This window comes from Castanea sativa, chromosome 8 (assembly GCF_040712315.1).
Source record: "Castanea sativa cultivar Marrone di Chiusa Pesio chromosome 8, ASM4071231v1".
Taxonomy (NCBI): domain Eukaryota; kingdom Viridiplantae; phylum Streptophyta; class Magnoliopsida; order Fagales; family Fagaceae; genus Castanea; species Castanea sativa.
Window position 1 is genome coordinate 37,836,338 of NC_134020.1, and position 6,763 is coordinate 37,843,100.

Here is a 6,763-nt window from a genome sequence, read left to right on the forward strand (position 1 = left end):
ATCAGAATTAAAATATGTTGACTAATAATATTTCGCATGTTTGTAGTTATTTTGTTCTAATCTACACTACAAAAAATTTGGGAGATTTGTTTGCAAAATAACACCATTTTGTTAGCAATTTCTTTAGTTAGCAACGTTTTTAAACTATTTAAGAAATTAGTATCTCAAGTCTTTTAAACTCGAGTTCACTTTAGCAACTCGAGTCTCTAAGACTCGAGTTCTATGTGTTGGTAGAGCTAAGGTGGATTAAAATCCACGCAAAACTTGAGTCTTAGAGACTCGAATTCTAGTTCTTGCAAAACTGAGTTCTTGTTCTTCCTTCTTTTTTCTTTCTTAAGACCCAAATCAGGGATTCAGAAAATACCCAAACCCAAAGGCTCGAGTTCCTACAAATTGGGTTGAGAGAGAGAGAGAGAGAGAGAGAGAGAGAGAGAGAGAGAGAGAGAGAGAGAGAGAGAGAGAGAGAGAGAGCAATGGACTTAATACCATACCAGAAATGGTTTTGGTTTAGTCAAGAAAACGAAATATTTTGGTATTGGTTAATACCAGTGTACCATTTTAGGGATACCACTATATATCACAAATGCTTAAAATTTACATATTTTTGCATAAGTTTAATATATATTTTTTTGATGAGTTCATAAGTTTAATATATTAGTCACTATACATTACTCCAATATATTAACATAAATAGTATATTTACAATAATAAAAGGGAAAAAAAAGAAAAAAGAAAGAAAGATGCACACGTGACTTCTCAAAAGATGTAGCCAAATGCTTTAATCTCACACCACTCCAACTCCTACCTAACCATCTGACATAGTTTAGTGAGAAATTTTAAAATACACAAAAGCACAAAGTTGTCATGCATTGCTAGCAAAAAAGGGAAAGCAATGAAGAAGAAAGAGAAGAAAGAGAAGAAAGAAGAAGCTACAATGATAAGTTGCTATGGAGGCTGAACAAGAACCAAATAAGAAAATGTTTAAGAAGGAAAAATGAAAGATTTGGAGCACAGATTAGAATCCACAAATTAGGCATTGTGTGGCTAACGCATTCTTCTCTTTCTCTTCTTCTTTTCCTTCTTTTTTTTTTCTTTTTATTCTCTACTCTCAGTCCGAAATATCTTTTCCGACCGAAATGTCTCGAAATGGCCTGAATAGACCAGTAGAACCCGGTATCTGAGGCGGTATGAATCATAGCTATTTCTGTACCGATTTGGGCTTCGGTGCGGAAAATTTTTGGCCATATTGGCCGATGCGGTACAAAATTCACTCCCTTGAGGGAAAGTGTGTGTGTATGAGAATATGAGGTGGAGAAGTCATCCTTATGATGGTGGTGGTTGGGTTTGCCGTTAGATCGAGAGAGTCGGCTTGAAAGAAAAGGGTTTTGGTTTAAGTTCAGAGAGATGAGCTTGAGATCGGACCACCGTCGACGGTGGTGATGATGGTCGGAGGAAGGGCCAAGGAGGCTTGGCCATGGAAGTTTAGAGAGCAGAGGGAATGGAAGTTTAGTCTGAGCTAATTTCCCTCACCTGGAGCCTTCACCGCCTGGGTTCAGTTCGAACCGAGAGGTTTGGGTTAGGGAGATCTGGGTTCGTAGGGTTGCTCCGTTGTTGCTTCTTTGGGTTTATTGCTTCTCTAGGTTCGTTCTTTAGGGAACTTTGGGTTGCTTCGTTCTTTAGGGAAAAATTTTCCACCTCGACTTTGCCAGCGCATGGAATTCGAGTCTTTAAGTCTCGAGTTACTACAATGAACTTGAGTTTAAGAGACTCAAAATGCTAATTTCCTAAATAATTTAGAAACGTTATTAATTAATGAAATTGTTAGCAAAATGATGTTATTTTGCCAAAAAAAAAATCCAAATTTGGGTTTAGGTGGCATTTTTTTATGGCATATCCAAAGGTGTTAATTGACTACAATAGTTTTTTAGTGAAGTTTATAGTATGTCTTTGTGTTAAAATTCATTTTCCTTCTCCCTTATGTGTGTGTTTGTTTCTCTATATATAACACATGGTAGTATTTAAGTTGTCTGCTTAAATTAAATATCAACATGTGTCAACGTGTAATTGGCCTTTAGCTATTCTTTGTAATTCCAATTCAATGACACTTGGGATATTTTCTTTGGCCTTTGAATAATTACAATGGGACCCACTAAATAGCACATGGTATCTTGTAATTGGTTGAAACACATGGATAGAAAAATACTACATATATATTTCCCAAAATAAACTTTAAAAAAAAAACTCATACATAGTTATGGACAAAATAGTATGTGAATATTAATGCATAACAACATAAACGTATTTATAAACATACACTAAATAAGTTTAATTATATGTTTATTTATGTTTTGACATATTTGTAATATTACACAAAGTTTTGTAATGACAATATAGGATATCAAAATATATGTATTCACGAAATATATAATTTAATACACATGTAATATTAATAAGATTATAATTTTAACAAATCAAATGAATTATTGCTTTCTTCTAAAAAAAATAGATTTATGATTTCTTTAAAATTTTAGAATTTCAATATATAATTGCAACATACGTGATCAAAATTTTGGTTGAGTTTTACTCCCAATCAAATATCTCTTCTCCTCACTCGTTGTTGCCTTCAATTTCATCATTGTTGTTATTGAGACACCTATTTACAAAAAATTGTATCATTGTTGTTAATGAAAATGACTACCTAGTACATGAGAAATCAATTGAAGTGTCATTACGGTAAAATAATAAAAACAAAAAATTGAAAATGGTAGTCTAATATATGAGAGGTCAATTGAATTGTATTTGTAAGGACAACAGTAGCGATAACTTGAAAATGGTCAAATATGAGAGGCCAGTTGCATCGTAATTATAATAGGATAACAAAAAATTATCATACTAATATGCAATTGTATTATACTTATGACAGGGAGTTGCGTGACGCGATCTACTCAATTAATAGGGAACAATTTGCCATGGTGGTTTTAATGAAAAGTATTATTAAGATTAAGTTACATTGAATCCAATTTTCTTATGGAGGTTAAAAGGGAAATAAAATATTTGTTAAGCATATAAATGGTTCTTTAAGAAACATTAATGGTTTTTCATAATTATATGGCACCAAGTAAGTACCTTTTTATTCATTAAAAAAGAGAGTAAGTAGCCTTTTAGATTTCATACATCAGCTGAGTATTTAAGTTATGTTTAAAATTTAAAACATAATACAAACAAAAATATAATTAAAAGAATCATTTGAAATAATAACTATTCACATTATCCACTATTTCCACTAAAAGAACTGCTTATACTTGTCTGTACTTTCATTATTTATAAATAAATAAATAAAATCATATACTTATAACTACTTTTTATGCTTAAAAAGATTAATTTTAATGAAATTTACTGATATAAAATATGGTATTTTCCTTATTTAACTTAATTAATATTTATTTATATGTTTTTTTTTATTTGGAATTACTCCAAACAAGAAAAGAATTAACGTGGATATGGAAGTGGATATCACTTGAAAATCTCATATAGAAATCCCTGTTAACATGCATTACTATATTGGGTTTTATGTTTATTGTTATGGTTAAACATTGTTCAATTATAGCAAAAAAAAAACCTACATTCTAATTATGGGTCATTCTACCGTACCCCCAAAAAAGTAGGAGTATGGTACCCACTTAAATCTAAACCATTAATTTAATATTGTTTTGATTACTAATTAAGCAGATTATATATATATATATATATATATATATATATATATATATATATATAACATAAAATAACAAATCAACATTCAATCTACACTTTTCTCACGTTTGTGGTTCTAGGCTCCATAATCAGTATCATATTCTTCCAGGTTTGCCTCTCTAGCTTCTTCTCTTCTAATCCAACCACAAGAACACAGTTGCTAATCAAAACCATACCCACAAGAGAAGAACCAGACAGCGGCGCACCCATAGCCTTAAATCAACTGCGCTTCTTCTCTTCCAATCTAACTTGGCGGTGCCACTCTCTAGTTTCTTCTCTTCCAATCCAACCTCAAATCGGCAACGCACCCATATCTAATTCAACTCAGCGGCGCTTCTTCTCTTCCAATCCAAATCGGCGACGTTTCTTTTCTTCCAATCCAACTCTACTATGCCACCCACAATCTAACTTTATCTATACTACTATTTAAAGGGCTTTCCTTGTTTGGGTTGGATTTTTTTTTTTGGTTCCAAAATACTCCTACGGCCTACATTTAAGTAGGGGCAAAATTGGGTAAAAATGGTTCTTTAACTCTCACGTAAAACACTATTTACAAAATATGACCACACTCTTAGTATACTTATATTGGTTTTCAAACTCAAATTTCTTCTTCTTCTTCAGTTCTCCAATTCTTTTAATTCCGTGTTAATCTTCTTTTCACCATTATCATCATTTTTTCTATTTGCTCTGCTCAAATTTGCTCTTGCTCAACGGTATGTGTATGTCAATGTACATTGATCTTTTGTATTTTGGTTTTCTAATTCCTGAACAACTTCTTATATTCTAGAAACAAATCAAATATTTGTGTAAAATAGCCCTTCTATTTCAACCTCATCTTTAATTTCTTTCATATATTTCTTTAGGGAATGTGTACTGAGTAATGTCTTTCACATATTTCTTCAAGGAATGCGTGATCATTTATATCAAGAAGAAGAAGAAGAAAAAAGCCATAGGCACGTAGCCATGCAAAGGTAAGCGTTCTCTTTGGATCTCCCTATAAATTAACCTCCTTCATTTGTGATATTTGTCTCTTAAACGACGTGTTCATTTGTGATATTTGTTATGCTAAGGCTTACTATGGTGGAGACACATGCCCATTGCTCCATTATCTAAATCAGCCCTTTTCCTTCCACAAAAAAGCCTCTATCTGCTTCAAATATCAAATAGCTTCTAACCACCATGTTCACATGAAGAGACTTGAAGTGTAGTGAAACTAAAAACCACCACATTCAGCAGACTTGAAGTGTACTGAAACTCAAAATTTATAGGTTACATCTCTTTTAACCGTCACGTTTAGCCTTTTTGTTGACTCTGATTCAAATATATATTTTGTTTGTATGCGTATAAGTTTGTTTTTATTTGATTACAATATTATGGTAGAATTTGATTCATATTTGGTTTCCTTACTTCATTATCATTATCCTTTCCATTTCATTATCTTGTCTTATCTTTTATTTTTTAATCTTTTTTTTTATTTGGTAAGTTTGATGAGTTTTTAATATTTTCTCTAATTAATGAGTAATTTTGAAAGAGTAGGAATGATATATATTTTTGCCTTTTTTGTGGTTATCGGGTTTATTGACTCATTATTTTAGTGTATGTGTTCTAAGTGGTGCTCACTCTTCTTCCCCCTTTTTTGTTGTTGTTGTTTTTCTTAAATTTGAGTCTTACTCTATATTTTTTTTTGGCATTTTTTTTAGGGTGACATATCAACAATTTGGTTAAATTGCATAGTAGGCACATTAGATGAATTCGGGTGGGTGAAGTGGTAATCAATCTATCAAGTAGTTGTTAAAGACTATTTTTTGTAAATATCCTACAATATGAAATTTAATATTGTCTTTTATTGTGTCTTTCATTACACATGCCTTTTATTGCATATTTGATGATTTTGTAAGCAATTGCTATATACATAAATTTGCAAAAACAAAAATGATACCAGGGGAAGTTATCCTTAAAGATAAAGTTCAAAAATTGTGGAGAAAACTGCTTCTAAATAAAAGACTTACTTTTAGGGGTAAAAACCTAAAATGTGGGGGTTCTCTCTCTCTCTCTCTCTCTCTCTCTCTCTCTCTCTCTCTCTCTCTCTCTCTCTTTTCTTTAAATATAAAATTATAAAATCTTGGAGAAATTGTTTTTAAATAATATGCAAACTTTTAGGAATAAAAATACCTGGGTAAAAACCTAAAACGTGTTTTTTTTTTTCCTCTTTTCTTTAAAGATGAAATTATAAAATCATGGAAAAATTGCTTTTAAATAATATGCAAACTTTTAGGAATAAAAATACCTAAAACATGGGGTTTTTTTTTTTGAAAATTTTGTTATGGATGTGCAATAACTAGCTACCTTTTTATGACTAAGTGGCTGCCTTTTAGGATTAAAAAAAAAAAACGATTGATAACTCTCACTTAAAAAAAAAAATTGATAATTGTGACACTTTATGACCAGTATATTTTTTTAAGACAAAACTTAGGTACAGTATCTTAGGTGCTGTTCCTTAAGTTCTTTTCTTAAAATTTGGCCATGTGGCTATCTAATTAAAAAATACTACCCTCTGTGCATGCGATCATGTGCTTACTCAAAGGCTATTCTATTTTTTTGAGAAAAAGTTAATAATTTACATAAATTATAATTTGGGATTAATATATTTTTCAATCACAAAAAAACCTAGAGGTATGATGAGTGTTAAACGTTTGTGGTGAAATAATTTTTTCATCACACCCTAAGGTTTATTTTTTGTGATTGGAAAATCTATTAATTTCAAATTATAATTTATGCAAATTATTAATTTTTTCCTAAAAAATAGAAGAGCCTTTGAGCACGCGCATGATCACGTGCTCAAAGGCTAGTATATATAATGTTGCAGCCACATAATTTTTTTAATGAGTTATATAACTTGTTTATATAAAATATATAGATAATTTTATAAACTACTAATAATGAGTTAGAAAAGATAGTTGAAAACCTATATATTTGTCCAAAATTATATATATATTACATTTCTTTTTAA